We start from the raw sequence: 16,306 nt of genomic DNA, 5'->3' as shown, positions 1-16,306 counted from the left end.
AAACTGCTAATCAAGATCAAGCAAAGCAGAAAGTAATTACATGAAGTTAAGTGATTGATAAGCATGGTATTTTGTAACTTTGACTTTTGGTTCTTTATGCAAATGTGTTGTTTTCCAGATTTAAAGAAAATCCTTCTCTGTTAAGGTATCTATAACTTACAGCAAGTTGGTAAAATATAATTTATGAACAAAGATGTAAGCATTTGCTTTTTTCCCTATTTGATTCCTCTAGAACTAAAGAAAAACAAAAACAAAAACAAAAACAACTTTGTATCATTATGATTTTTATGATAATATAGTTATTTGCATAGGATCAATGAGAATTTGCACTCTCTTTATAACAGGATGCAATTGGAAACATTGTTTATAAAATAGCATGTCTCTTCTAAGTACCTAACCCCACTTCATGTTGCCCTATTTTGGCCTAACTGCTGTTCGATCTCTCCCCTCTATATGGGACATAAATTCCTGGAATAAGCTAATAAGCTTTCCCAGCTCCAGGGGATTTGTGTACCTGGGAATGAGCCTTCCCAGCACTGAGGGACCAGTACAAAAAAAATTAAGACCTCGTCAATCAGAAAACTGTTAGTGCTTTCCAGGGGAATATGTTGATCAAAAAGAGAGAAATGATGTCTTCTCTGCACAAGCAGTTTTCTAAAAATATTCACAGCCTTGAAGAGGGGGGTCCATATCTTGGATGAGACATCTTGTTCCTAAGCAAAACGATTGATGTAAGTTCTTGAGATTGTTGATGTACCAATTATGTATAGCTTGTTAACCCTTAAGTACTGACAGTAGAAAATTATTGGAATGAGCAGTACCGAAGTCCTTTTGGGATCTAAAACCACACAGGCTATAGAAAAAAAAAAAATTTTAAAGATAGTTTTTTTTCTTCTTTTTTTTAGCATGCATTTCTCTGAGCTCCCTCTTTCCTATAGCAAAATGACATTATGTATGTGAATGTGGAATTGTTTTCCAGCCAGCCTGAGGCTTCAGACTTGCAGACCCTGGGAAGCCAAGGAAGACATCTGTAAAGCTATGCTGAGTCTACCCTTCCAGCAGGACCCTGAGGTGACAACAAGGATAGGAGCAGTGATCTTTAATTGTGTGGTAGGGGTGGAATGGGATTTTGTCTGAGTTTGACGGGATTCCCAAGGGGTTGTTAGATCCTGTCTCGTGCAGTAATAGGAGATGTACGATAGCTAAAGTTAGGATAGCAAAGGGGAGGACAAAGTGGAGGGCGAAGAAGCGTGTGAGGGTGGCCTTGTCCACTGAGAATCTGCCTCAGATTCATTCTACCATGTCTGTACCGATGTATGGGATGGCAGATAGTAGGTTTGTGATTACTGTTGCCCCTCAGAATGATATTTGTCCTCAGGGTAGTATGTAACCTATAAATGCTGTTGCTATGGTTGTATGGAGTAGGCTGATGCCAATGTTTCAGGTTTCTGAGTAAGTGTAGGATCTGTAATAGAGGCTTCGGCCTATGTGGATAAAGAGGAAAATGAAGAATATGGATGCTCCATTGGCATGGGCATGTGGAATGATTCAACTGTAGTTTACGTCTCGGCAGATATGGGTGATGGAGGAAAATGCTGTCGTTGTGTCTGCTGTGTAGTGCATGGCTAGAAAATGTCCTGTGATAATTTGGAGTACTAGGCACGTGCCTAATAGTGAGCCAAAATTTCACCACATTGAGATGTTTGATGGCGTGGGAAGGTCAATGAATGAGTGGTTAATGATTTTTAGGAGGGGGTAGGATTTTCGGATGTTGGTCATTAGATTCTTGTAGTTGAAGTACAACGGTGGTTCTTCATATCACAGGTCGTGGTTATAGTCCATGCGAGAATTATGATATATGTCACATTTTTGTTAAGTGTTGCTTTTGTTATTGGTTTTATGGGGTTTTCTTCAAAGCCTTCTCCTATTTATGGTGGGATGGGGTTGCTTGTTAGTGGGGGGATTGGTTGTGGTATTGTGGTTAGTCTTGGGGGGTCTTTTTGGGGTTGATGGTGTTTTTGGTTTATCTGGGGGGTATGATGGTGGTGTTTGGATATACCACTGCTATGGCTATTGAGGAGTATCCTGAGGCTTGGGGGTCGAATGTTGTGGTTTGAGGGGCTTTATTGTTGGGGCTAATAATAGAGCTGTTCGTGGTTTTGTGGATGGCATGTTATGACGAAGTGGAGGTTCTTATTAGTTTTAAGAACCTGAGCGATTAGGTAATTTTTGAGGGGGAAGGGACAGGTTATTTTCATGGGGATTCTACGGGTGTAGCTGCGTTGTATAGTTATGGGTGTTGATTGGTGGTGGTGACTGGGTGGTCTTTGTTTATGGGTGTTGTTGTTGTTATTGAAGTCACTCGGGGTGGTTAAATAATTAGTAGCATAGTTGTTAGGATTGTGATTAGGAAGGAGAGGAAGTAAAGTTTGATTAGACCTTTTTGGTTGGAGATGGTTGTTGCAGCCAGCATTTGGAAGTGGGAAATGTTTTTTGGGATTGCTTTTTCTAGTCAGGTTAGGTCTAGTGTTTGTGAGGCTGTATTCTGGCTTGTGGTTAGGCTTAAGTAGGGTACTGTGCGGTGAGTGAGGGTTGGGAAGAATCCTAAGAGAGTGGAGAAGCTATGTGGGGGTGAGGATAGTTTGGGAATTAGGTTGAGTGAGTTTAGGCATAGTTCTAGTGCTAGGATAAAACCTAAAATGGTGATGATGAGGGTGGATAGTTTAAGGCAGGGGGGTATGGTCATTTGGGGGATATTTATTGGGGGAATACTGTTTGAGATGATGAAGCCAGCGAAAATGCTGCAGATCATTAGACGCTTGGTTGAGTTGGTGCAGTTAGGGTTGTTTTCGTTGATGCTTATTAGGGTTGGGAAGCGGGGCTGTCCTAACAATGTAAGAAAAATGGTTCGGGTACTGTAGGCAGCTGTGAGAATGGTGGTGATGAGTGTGATTGTGAGGGCTCAGGCATTGGTATACAATGTGTTTATGGTCTCAATGATTAGGTCTTTGGAGTAAAAGCCTGTTAGGAATGGTATGCCTATGAGGGCAAGGTTTCCAATGATTAGGGAGGTTGATGTAAGGGGTATGGCTTTGTGTAGGCCTCCTATTTTTCGGATGTCTTGTTCGTTGTTTAGGTTGTGGATAACAGAACCAGAGCAAATAAATAGTATGGCCTTGAAGAATGCATGCATGCAGACGTGGAGGAATGCCAGATGTGGTTGGTTGATGCCAATTGTTACCACTATCAGGCCTAGTTGGCTTGAGGTGAAGAATGCGATGGTTTTTTTGATGTCATTTTGCGTCAGGGCACAGATTGCTGTGAATAGTGTGGTGAGGGCACCTAGGCATAGTGCTAGTGTTTGGATTGCTTTATTGTTTTCTATTAGGAGGTGGAATCGGATTAATAGGAAGGTTCTTGCTACGACTATTGTGCTGGAGTGGAGTAGGGCTGAGACGGGTGTGGGGCCTTCTATTGCAGAGGGTAGTCATGGGTGTAGGCCAAATTGGGCGGATTTATCTGTTGCAGCGAGGAGGAGGACTATTAATGGGAGGGAGCTTGGGTTCGTGTTGAGAATAAATAGTTGTTGGAGGTTTCATGTATTTGAATGTACGAAGAACCATGCTATAGCCAGGATAAAGCCGATGTCGCCGATGAGATTGTAAATAATTGCTTGCAGGGCTGCTGTGTTTGCGTCTGTTCAGCCATGTCATCACCCAATTAGGAGGAAGGATATGATGCCCACTCCTTCTCATCCAATGAGAAATTGAAGTAGGTTGTTGGCAGAGACCAGAATTAGTATTATGATAAGGAAGATGAGCAGGTATTTAAAGAACTTATTGATGCTGGGGTCCAATTGTATATATCGTAGGGAGAACTCTATAATGGATCATGTAATGAAGAGGGCTATTGGGATAAAAATTATGGAGAAATAGTCTAGTTTGAAGCTGAGGCATAATTTCAGTGTTTGGATGGTAATCCAGTGTCAGTTGGAGGTGATTATGTCCTGTCCGGAGTGAATAAGTGTGAGGGCAGGTGTGAGGCTGGTTAGGAAGGCAAGTTGGGTCGAGGTTTTCACGTGATGGGGATAGTGTTTGTGTATGCTAGTGAGGGTGGGGATGATAAGAATGGCGAGTCAGATAATTGTTAGGGATAGGGTTAAGTTTATTACTTTTCTTTGGAGTTGCACAAAATTTTTGGTTCCTAAGGCCAATGGATTGCTTCTATGCTTTAAAAGTAAGAAAGCCATAGTTTTAGATATGGTCATAAGAATTAGCAGTTCTCGGGGTCTTTCTTGGTAAATAAAGGGTTTTGAGTCTCTGTTGTCAGGTTCACAGCCTAATGTTTTGTTTAAACTATATTTACAGTAAAGAGGTCCTAGAGCTCTTTTGGGGTTGAGGGACAGGAGCAGAAGTGGGATGATATGTATTAGTATTAGGGAATTTTCTCGTGTGAGGGATGGTTTGATGCTGTTGATGTGATGTGTGAGAGCTCCTCTTTGCGTTGTGATTAGTATAAATAGGGTATATAGGGCTGTGATCAGCATGTTAAGTCCTATAAGGATGACTGTGATCTTTGATCATGAGAATGTTGTTATTATTACGAATAACTCTCCGACTAGATTGATGGTTGGTGGGAGGGCTAAATTTGTTAGGGAGGCTAGTAGTCATCATGTTGCTATAAGGGGAAGAAGTGTTTGTAGTCCACGAGCCAGGATTATAATTCGATTGTGGGTTCGTCCGTAGTTAGAGTTTGCAAGGCAGAAGAGCAGGGATGATGTAAGTCCGTGGGCAATTATTAGCGCTGTGGCCCCTGTGAATCGTCAAGGTGTTTGGATTAGGATGGCTACGATCACTAGGGCTATATGACTGATGGATGAATATGCAATGAGGGATTTTATGTCTGTTTGACGTAGGCAGATGGAGCTTGTCATGACTATTCCTCATAGGGAGAGAATAAGGAAGGGGTAGGCTGTGGAGTTTGTAGGGGGGCTTAGAATGATGGTGATTTGTATTATTCCGTATCATCCTAACTTTAGGAGGATGGCTGCGAGGACTACGGATCCGGCGATGGGGGCCTCTACGTGTGCCTTAGGTAATCAGAGGTGAAGTCCGTAGAGTGGCATTTTTACTATAAATGCAATTATGCATGCCATTCATAGGAGGGTGTTGGACCATGGGGGCAGGGGTGTTTGGGTTCAGTGTTGAAGTAGCAGTAGGTTCAAGGAGCCAGTGGAGTTGTGGATGTGGGTTAATGCAATTAGTAGTGGTATGGAGCCGAAGAGGGTATAGAATAGGAAGTAGAGTCCTGCATTTAGTCGTTCTGGCTGGTTGCCTCATCGGGTGATGATGATCAAGGTTGGGATTAGTGTTGCTTCAAATATAATACAAAATATGGTTAGTTCTGTGGCAGTAAATGTTATGATTAAGAAGATTTGTAATGAGGTTAATATGATAATACATAGTTTTTTTCGAATGAGTGTTTCTTTGAAGAGGTGATGTTGACTTGCTATAATTATTATGAGGAGGATCAGGTTGTTAATACTAGGAGGGGGGATGAGAGGGGGTCTGAGAAGAAGGTTAGTGATGTGGTCGTGCTGTTTTCATTGTTGTGGTTTAGGAAGAGAAGGGTGATGAGGCTAATTAGTAGGCTGTGAGTTGTTGAGTTAATTCAGATTATATTGTTACTGGAGTATCATGTAGTGGGGGATGAGTGTGATTGTGGGGATAATAAGTTTTAGCATTGTAGGAGGTTAAGGTTTTGTACATGGTCCAGGCCGTAAGTGTCAGAGATCATTACTAGAAGTGCTAGGCCTACAGCGATCTTGCAGCCTGCAAAGATTAGGAGGATAATGGGGAGGGTGTGGGATAAGGTAAAGTGTAGGTTTAGGGATAGGATGGTGGCTAGGATGAATAGAGATAATATTATGCCCTCCAAGCATAATAGGGAAGATATAAAATGGGACCAGTATATTAGCAGACCTACGAGGGATGCGGCGTATGCTAGGATAATATTAATATAAATTGGAGGCATTTAGTAGTTACAAGATGTTGTAATTTAATGGGTCGAAACCAGTTGTTTTAATTAAACTAACTACTATATTCGGCTCATTCTAGGTGTTTGGGGGATCATTCGTAGGCCAGGCTTAGTGCTAGTGTGAGGATTAGAATAAGTGCAATTGTGAGTATCAGTTTAAGGTTGTTCATTTGGGTGGCTCATGGGAGTGGTAATAGCAGGGTAATTTCTAGATCGAATAGTAGGAATGTGATGGCTAACAGGAAGAATTTTATGGAGAATGGTAGGCGGGCAGATCCCACTGGGTCGAACCCACATTCGTATGGACTTGATTTTTCTGCATAGGTATATGTTTGGGGGAGTCAGCGGGCAATGGCGATGAGTAAGAGCACTAGTATTGAGTTGGTTAAGAGGGTTAACGCTAGGTTGATTATTCTTTTCTGGGTTTTGACCAGATCTAATTGATTGGAAGTCAATTGTACTAGCTGATACTGAAAGAATAGGATCCTCATCAGTAAATGGAAATGTATAGGAACAGTCAGACTACATCTACGAAGTGTCTGTATCAGGCTGCAGCTTCAAAGCCAAAATGGTGTTTGGATGTGAAGTGGAATTTTAGTTGGCATAGGAGACAGATGATGAGGAAGGTGGATCGGATCATCACAAGGAGGCAACCTGTTGCTACGAAGAATGTTGATCCATAGACGCCATCGGAAATGGTAAAGGGGGCTTCAAGGTATTCTGAGATTTGGAGGAGTGTGAAGTAAGTGCCTAGGGAGATTGTGATGAGGAGAGCTTGGAGTATGTTTGCGGTTTCCTTCTATGAGGCTGTGGTGGGCTCAGTTGATAGATACTCCGGAGGTTAGCAGTACTGTTGTGTTAAGTAGTGGAACTTTTATGGGGTTAAGAGGGTTGATGCCCGCTGGTGGTCAGCAGCCCCCTAGGTTGGGGGCTGGGGCTAGGCTTGAGTGGTAAAAGGCTCAAAAGAATCCAGCGAAAAAGAAAACTTCGGATATAATAAAGAGGATTATTCCATATCGTAGTCCTGTTTGTACAATGGTTGTATGGTGGCCTTGGAAAGTGCTTTCTCATACTACATCTCGTCATCATTGATATATGGTCAGTAGGTTGGTTAATAATGCTAGGGCTAGTAGGGTGCTGGAGTTAAAGTGAAATCACGTTGTTAGGCCGGATGTTATGAGTAAGGCAGATAGGGCTCTTGTGAGTGGCCAGGGGCTGGGATTAACTATGTGGTAGGCATGGGTTTGGTGGGTCATTAGGTGTTGTCATGTAGGTAGAGGCTCACTAGGAGGATAAATATGTAGGCTTGGATTAGGGCTACGGTAAGTTCGAGGATAGTGAGCAGGGCGAGGAGGGTGAAAGTGATCGGGGCTGTTGGAGGGCTTAGGGTAATTAATACTGATGTAGCGTTTCCGATGAGGTGTATAAGCAGGTGACCAGCTGTGATGTTAGCTGTTAACCGTATGGCTAGGGCTAAGGGTTGGATGAAGAGGCTGATGGTTTTCATGATTACAAGTATCGGGATGAGAGGGGTGGGTGTGCCTTGGGGTAGAAGGTGAGCTAGAGATTCTTTTCTTTTCTTGCAAAGACCTAAGATTACTGTTCCAGCTCACAGGCGGATTGCTATGCCTAAGTTTAGGGATAGTTGGGAGGTAGGTGTGAACGAGTGGGGTAACAGGCCTAGTAGATTTGTTGAGCCAATAAATAGGATTAGTGAGGTTAATATTAGGGACCATGATTGTCCTTTGGTGTTATGGACTGTCATCAGTTGTTTTAGGATAAGTTGGATTAGTCATATTTGTAGAGACGTTAAGCAGTTGTTGATGAGGCAGGGGGAAAGAGGATATATTGCACTGTGTAGGAGGATGATGAAGGCTACGAGGGGTATACTTTTTAGTGTGGGGGTTGTAAAGGAAGTGAATAGATTTTCGTTCATTTTTTTTCTCATGGATTTGTGTGTTTTGGTAGTTTAGTAAATTTTTCTACAGGGTTAGAGGGGTAAATAAATTTTGAGAGCTTTAGCTGGAATGTGATGAAGAGTGTTAGAGCTATGAATATGATAGAGATGAATCATGTTGAGGTATCCAGTTGTGACATTTCATTGTGCGAAGATTAGTGCCTCCATTCTTTAACTTAAAGGGTTAATGCTATTTAGCTTCACGATGTGCTTATGATGTTAGGGTTGATCAAGTTTCAAAATGTTTGAGTGGGACGAGTTCGAGTATGACGGGCATGAAGCTGTGGTTTGAGCCACAGATTTCCGAACACTGTCTGTAGAATAGGCCTGGCCATGTTGCTGATAGGATTGTTTGGTTTAGGTGTCCTGGAATTGCGTCCATTTTTAGACCTAGCGAGGGTATGGTTCACAAGTGTAGTACGTCCTCGGATGAGATTAGTATGCAGATTGGGGTTTCTATTGGGAGTACCATTCGGTTGTCAACTTCTAGGAGTTGAAGTTCCCCTGGTTTTAGGTCGAGGGTGGGAGTTATATATGAGTCAAAGTTTAGGTCTGTGTAATCTGTATACTCATAACTTCAGTATCATTGGTGGCCCATGGCCTTCATGGTTAGGAGGGGGTTATTAATTTCATCTGTCATGTAGAGGATTCATAGTGATGGAAGGGCGATCAAAGTTAGGATAATGGCGGGCAAAATAGTTCATATGGTTTCTACCATTTGGGCATTCATAGTGCTTGTGTGCGTGAGTTTTGTGGTTAGTATTAGGGAGATGACATAAAGGACTAGGGAGCTGATTAGTAACACGATTATGAGGGTGTGGCCATGAAAGTATACTAGTTCCTCTATGATGAGGGAGGAGGCATCTTGAAGTCCTAGTTGTAGTGGGTGTGCCACAGAGACATAAAGGATTTAGGCCTATAAGTTGACTCTGACGAAGTCATGTAATATTTTTACTAATATCTCGCTTGTAGGGAAAGTCATAGGGGCTATGGGGTTGGCTTGAAACCATTCTTGGGAGGTTCAACGCCTTCCTTTCTTGTTGGGTTTTCACGTATGCTGGTTCCTCAAATGTGTGGTAAGCAGGGGGGCAGCCGTGTAGTCATTCCAGATTTGTGGTGAGGAGTTCTACTGTTGAGACTTCTCGTTTTGAAGTGAAGGCTTCTCATGTCATGAAAACTATTAATATGACTGCTGTCAAAGAGATGAATGACCCTATGGATGAGGCCGTATTTCATAAGGGGTATGCATCTGGGTACTCAGAGTATCGTCGTGGTATTCCTGATAGGCCTAGGAAGTGTTGTGGAAAGAATGTTAGGTTTACATCTACAAACATGACCGTGAAGTGAATTTTAGCTCAGGTAGTGTTGAGGGTGTAGCCTGAAAGTAGAGGGAATCAGTGGACGAAGCCTCCTATGATAGCGAATACTGCTCCTATGGATAATACATAGTGGAAATGTGCTAGTACATAGCATGTGTCGTGTAATACGATGTCTAGTGATGAGTTGGCCAGTACAATTCCTGTCAGACCTCCAATTGTAAATAGGAAGATGAAGCCCAGAGCTCATAGTATAGCAGGAGATCACTTGATATTTCCTCCGTGCAGTGTGGCTAGTCAGCTGAATACTTTTACACCTGTGGGAATTGCGATGGTTATCGTGGCTGATGTGAAGTACGCTCGAGTGTCTACGTCTATTCCTACTGTAAATATGTGGTGGGCTCAGACGATAAAGCCTAGAAAACCAATGGATATTATAGCCCAAACCATTCCTATATACCTGAAAGGTTCTTTTTTACCTGAATAATAGGTTACGATATGTGAGACTATTCTGAAGCCGGGGAGAATGAGGATGTAGACTTCGGGTTGTCCGAAGACTCAGAATAGGTGTTGGTATAGGGTGGGGTCTCCTCCTCCTGTAGGGTCGAAGAATGTGGTGTTTAAGTTTCGATCTGTCAGTAGCGTGGTGATGCCGGCGGCTAGGACGGGGAGGGAGAGGAGTAGGAGGATGGCTGTGATTAGTACTGATCGCACAAACAGAGGGGTCTGGTACTGGGATATTGCCGGTGGTTTTATATTAATAATGGTAGTGATGAAGTTAATTGCCCCTAGGATGGAGGAGATGCCTGCCAGGTGTAGGGAAAAAATTGTAAGGTCCACAGAAGCTCCAGCGTGGGCCACATTTCCGGCTAGGGGTGGGTAGACGGTCCAGCCTGTTCCAGGGCCGGCCTCCACTATTGAGGAGGCGAGTAAGAGGAGGAACGATGTGGGCTGGAGTCAGGAGCTTATGTTGTTCATTCGGGGGAATGCTATGTCGGGGGCTCCAATTATGAGGGAGACCAGTCAGTTGCAGAAGCCCCCAATCATGATGGGTATGACTATAAAAAAGATTATCACGAATGCATGAGCGGTCACGATAACGTTGTAGATCTGGTCATTACCTAAGAGGGCTCCAGGCTGGCTGAGTTCAGCTTGAATAAGGAGGCTTAGGGCTGTCCCTGCTATTCCGGCTCAGGCACCGAATAGGAGATAAAGTGTGCCGGTGTCTTTGTGGTTTGCTGAGAACAGCCAACGGTTGATGAACATGGGTATGGGGCGAAGTGGCTGAATAGGCGTTAGACTGTGAATCTAAGCATAGGGGTCAAGCCCCCTCTTCATCAAGTCCTGAGGTGATTTATCACGTTGAATTGCAAATTCAGAAGAGCAGCTTCAACCCTGGTGGGGCTTCTCCCGCCTTTTTTTCCTGAAGGCGGGAGAAGTAGATTGAAGCCAGTTGTTTAGGGCGATTAGCTGTTAACTAATTTTTCGTGGTGTTGGAGCCTGCCAGTCTAGTGAGGGTTTAGCTTAATTAAAGTGGCTGGTTTGCATTCAGTCGATGTAGGAATAAGGTCTTGCAGCCCTTAAGGTCAGAAATTAAGTGGGGACACTTGCTTAGGGCTTTGAAGGCTCTTGGTCTGTTCTAACCTAAATTTCTAGTTTAGGATGGGGGGTATAGGGGCTAGGGGAAGGAGGAGTGTTCATAGAATTGTTAGTGTTGGTAGGAGGAGCACTTGTTTTGTGCTTTCAAACTGTCATTTCATCTTTGTGTTGTTGGTTATTGAGAATATGGTGAGGGCTGTAGAGTAGATTAGTCGTATGTAGAAGTATAGGTTAAGTAATGCCGCAATAGTTATAAATGTGGGTAGGACGGTGTTGCCATTTTGTATCATCTCTTGAATAATGGCTCATTTAGGTAGGAATCCTGTTAGTGGGGGGAGTCCTCCTAATGATAGTAAGGTAAGAGGGATAGCAAGGGCAATTAGTGGGGTTTTGTTTCATAGGAGCGTCAGAGAGGAGGTTGTGTGATTGGTGTTTAGATTTAATATACTAAAGGTGGTAAGTGTAAGTAGGATATAAATTAGTAGGTTGTGGATTCTGGTAGAGGGGTTGTAGATAAGGATTGCTGTTGTCCAGCCTATGTGTGAGATTGATGAGTAGGCTATGATTTTTAGTAGTTGTGTCTGGTTGAGTCCTCCTCAACCTCCTACTAGGATAGATGAGGTGGCGGTGATTAGGATGATATGGGGATTAAGCAGTGGTGCCATTTGGAATATAATTGAGATGGGGGCTAGTTTTTGTCATGTCAGTAGGACTATGCCTGATGTCAGGGGGATTCCTTGTGTGACTTCTGGAACTCAAAAATGGAAGGGGGATAAGCCTAATTTTATGGTTAGTGCTAGTGTTAGTAGCGAGGTCGCTAGGGGGTTATCTGTGTTTGTGATTGTTCATTGTCCTGAGTTTGTCATATTAATTAGGATGGCTATTATTAGGAGTATGGATGCTGTTGTTTGTGTGAGGAAATATTTGGTGGCTGCTTCTGTTGATCGTGGGTTAGTTTTTTTTGTTAAAATAGGGATGAGGGCTAGTGTGCTTATTTCTAGCCCGGCTCAGGCTAGTAGTCAGTGGGAGCTTAATATTGTGAGTATGGTACTTTTGAATAGGGTTGTGAGGATGGTGAAGAAAGTTGTGGGGTTAATTAGTATGGGAAGGGTATGAGCCAACATTTTCGGGATATGGGCCCGATAGCTTGTTTAGCCGACCTTACTGTGGGATGTGGTGTAATGGGTAGCACGGAGAGTTTGGGGCTCTTAGGAGTGGGTTCGATTCCCATAATTCTAGAAACAAGGGGGTTTGGACCTCTATTGTTTACTCTATCAAAGTAACTCTTTAATCAGACATGTTTCCTAGGTTTGGCGGGGGGGGGGGGGGATGCCTGATAGTAGGATGTGTATTGAAACGTGTCATATGTACAGGTCTAGTGTTAATGGGAGAAAATTTTTTCATAGGAGGTGTATTAGTTGGTCGTATCGGAATCGTGGGTAGGAAGCTCAGATTCACAGGAACAGGGCTGTTAGGAGTAGGGTTTTGGCGGTGAAGTTGAGCGTGAAGATTTCTGGTGTGGAGATGTTATAGAATGTTCCTAGGAAGATGATGACAGTGAGGGCGTTTATTATGATGATATTGGTGTATTCGGCTATGAAAATCAGAGCGAAGGAGCCTGCGGCGTACTCAACGTTGAATCCTGATACGAGTTCTGATTCGCCTTCTGTTAGGTCGAATGGGGCTCGGCTGGTTTCTGCTAGTGTTGAGATGAATCATATTATGGCTAGTGGTCATGATGGGATGATCAGTCATATGAATTCCTGGGTGATGATGAGGGTTGTTAGGGTGTAGGATCCATTTATGAGTAGGACTGCTACAACAATAATGACTAGGGTTGCTTCATATGAAATTGTCTGGGCCACTGCTCGTAGGGCTCCAATTAGGGCGTATTTTGAGTTTGAGGCTCATCCTGATCAGAGGATTGAGTGGACAGATAGGCTTGAGGTGGCGAGGATGAATATTATTCCTATGTTTAGGTCGGTTAGGGGGTGGGGCATTGGTAGTGGGATTCATATGGTGAGTGCTAGGGTAAGGGCTAGTGTGGGTGCGATCGTGAATAGGAGAGTGGTTGATGTTAGCAGTCGAAGTGGTTCTTTGGTGAATAGTTTTATTGCATCAGCGAAGGGTTGTAGGAGGCCGAAGGGGCCAACGATGTTGGGTCCTTTACAAAGTTGTATGTAGCCGAGTGTTTTTCGTTCTACGAGAGTGAGGAATGCTATGGCAAGTATAATGGGGATGATGAGTGAAAGTGTGTTGATGGTATGCATGTTGCTAGGAACAGGAGTTGAACCTCTGGTTATAAGTCTTAAGCTTTATGCAGTTACCAGGCTCTGCCATCCTAACAAACCCTGCTCTTGGGCGGGGGGGGGGGGAAGTGGGGGAGTGGGCTGGGTTGAGATTAGATCATCCATTGGGGTCGAAGGCGCCGTTTGGAAGGTGGGCCTTATTTCTCTTGTCCTTTCGTACTGGGAGAAATGCAGTAATAGATGGAAACCGACCTGGATTGCTCCAGTCTGAACTCAGATCATGTAGGACTTTAATCATTGAACAAACGAACCTTTAATAGCTGCTGCACCATTGGGGTGTCCTGATCCAATATCGAGGTCGTAAACTCTATTGTCGATAGGGACTCTATAATAGAATTGCGCTGTTATCCCTAGGGTAACTTGTTCCATTGATCAAATTATTTTGGATCAATTGATGAATATATTGCTTTAACTGATTAGTTTAAGTCATGGTCATTCGGAGGTTTTCATTTACTCCGAGGTCGCCCCAACCGAAATTTCTAGCTCAGAAGGTTTTGCTGTTGGTGCCTGGGTTAGGTTTGTGTTGTTTTGCTTGGGCTAGTTAATTGAAGCTCCATAGGGTCTTCTTGTCTTATTTTTGTATCCCCGCCTCTTCACGGGGAGCTCAATTTCACTGGTTGGAAGCAGGAGACAGTAAAACCCTCGTGTGGCCTTTTATACAGGTCCCTAATTAAGGAACAAATGATTATGCTACCTTTGCATGGTCAGGATACAGTGGCCGTTGAACTGTGTCACTGGGCAGGCATTGCCTCTAATACTTGTAATGCTAGAGGTGATGTTTTTGGTAAACAGGCAGGGTTTATGGTTGCCGAGTTCCTTCTGCTTCTTTTAATCTTTCCTTTGTGCATGCCTGTGTTGGGTTATCAATTGGGGGTATAAGTAGATTCTGATTGGGCAGTTTTTATTGTATTGTTAATTATCAGTGGGCATTCAGTCTGATATAGGCTTATGCGGGGAGAACGAAGTTCTTGTTACTCATACTAACAGTATTACTTTTATATAGGTATAGATTGGTCCAGTTAAGTATTAGGAGTTTGATGTGGATGGTAGGGATTAAGTTTTACTGGTTGATTGAGCTTGAACGCTTTCTTAATTGGTGGCTGCTTTTAGGCCAACAATGGGTGGCTTGTGGCTTATTCTCTACTGGGGGTTGAGTCCCGTGTCTAAAGAACTGTACCTCTTTGGACTAACATTTAAACTTACATTTGGAGTGGTGTGTTCTTTAGGTAAATTTAAAGTTGAACTGAGATTCTGTGCTGGACAACCAGCTATCACCAGGCTCGGTTGGCATTTCACCTCTACTAATAGGTCTTCTCACTATTTTGCTACATAGATGAGTTTGTCCTTGTGACTGCCTGTGAGTAGCTCATCTGGTTTCGGGGTTTTTGGCTGAAGTTCTCTTTGTCAAAGTTATTCTAGTTAGCTCATTATGTAAAAGGTACAAGGGGAAAGCTTTGCTATTTGGTACTAAGGTCTATTCTTTCATCTTTCCCTTACGGTACTGTCTCTATAGCGCCTGTGGATAATTTCTATCTCCTATGCTTTTAAGGATAATTGAATGGTTTAATTGAAGGATCAGGTTATTTTTTCATGTTTGGGTTGTTTGGGCTAGGGCCGGTTCAAAGTGGTCAGTTAGTGTGAAATCTTCTGGGTGTAGGCTGGTGAGACTTTGCACCAGAGATGAGCTGCTCGGGTTCAATCTCTGAGGGGAGTGTTATTAGCTCTCCTGCTCGGAGATCTCACAGAGTGACTGCCATCCAAAAAAACATCATGATGCTTCAGTGATATGAACCGTTGTTCCTCTACACACATGAGTCTTCCCTGGGGCCACTTGACAGTCTAGGTAGAGAGTTGTGCTCCCATGGACAGGTAGGGACAATTGCCCCAACCCAGCAGGGAACAGCTATAGGAGACTGACAGGATGGATCTACAACCTTTGGCATTTAGCACTCCCCAAAATTTGTGGAATCAAATTATTTCAGGGGAGAATTGAGGCAGGAATAGAATAAGGACATGCCCCAGGGGGACTGCTCATAAATATTCAGACTGGACCAGCCCAGGACCTGCACATCAGGCATGACAGGAAGGGCAGAGGTGGAACCATTAGGAGTTTCCAGGTGGGACAGGGAGGAAAGAAAAGGTTGGGGGCTCATGTGTCTCTCTGTGGCAAAAATGCCTGTGCACTTTGTGTGTACCTTTGCTTAGTAATAAAGCCCTATCATGTTCCATTTCTTTCTCTCTTCCTTTCCTTTTGCCAGTCCCATGAAAGATTCTTCTTTCATGGATCAAGAACCTGGCTATGCTACCTGGTAACACTATCACCTGTCTCTAAAAGATGTACCACATCTTGCTAACAAATGTATTCTTTTACTGCTTTCCCACTGTTTTACTTGTTCTCTGGATGATCTCATCTAATTTGATGTTTTAACTATCATCTGTATACTGACAATTCCAAAATATTGCTTTGGAAGATAGGTGAAGAATGGCTGTAAGAGAAAACAGTTCTGGGAACTGGAAGAATGGTTTAAGCTTTATTAGAACACAATTATCATCCCAGTAACCTAAGTCAGAAAGAGACAAGCACACAAAAACTTGGATGCAAATTTAAACTCCCTGTTTCATTAAATTTCAGAGCCAATAAATCACCTAGGTATCAGATGATAAGGAGCTTAACCAGAGCAATATTAATAGGGATAGTAATTAGTCACATTAAAGGGGAAAAAAAAAGATGGTAAATGAGTAAGACCTGTTTATTGAGTGGGAAATAAGAAGAAAGATTCAAAGATAATTTGCAGATTTTCAGCTTGGGCAACCAAATGATTGTTGGTACCACTTATGGGAAGGCAGAAGAGATGTAGTAGCTTTAGTCATTAAGCTGAGTTTAGTATTTGCATTGTAAAGTTTAAGGTGATGTTGGCCCTTCCTGAAGGAGTTATTCAGCAAGAAGATGACTTATGATTCTGAAGCTTGGTGTAGATATCTGTTTTGTAACTATGCGTCCCGTGAGTTATCTCTATAGAGATGATAGTTGATACTATGGCTATGGATTAGATTACTCATGGAAAATATGCAGATTGTGAAGATCTGTA

General features: G+C 43.0%; 1 pseudogene; it reads right to left on the bottom strand.

The window, feature by feature from the left end:
• Positions 1-12,212: 12,212 nt before the first annotated feature.
• On the bottom strand, positions 12,213-13,178 carry LOC134368427 (NADH-ubiquinone oxidoreductase chain 1-like; annotated as a pseudogene).
• Positions 13,179-16,306: the final 3,128 nt, after the last annotated feature.

Source organism: Cynocephalus volans, chromosome X, assembly GCF_027409185.1.
Source record: "Cynocephalus volans isolate mCynVol1 chromosome X, mCynVol1.pri, whole genome shotgun sequence".
Classification (NCBI taxonomy): Eukaryota; Metazoa; Chordata; class Mammalia; order Dermoptera; family Cynocephalidae; genus Cynocephalus; species Cynocephalus volans.
Note: the sequence above shows the minus strand (reverse complement) of the source record. Positions and strands in the feature narration are given on the sequence as shown.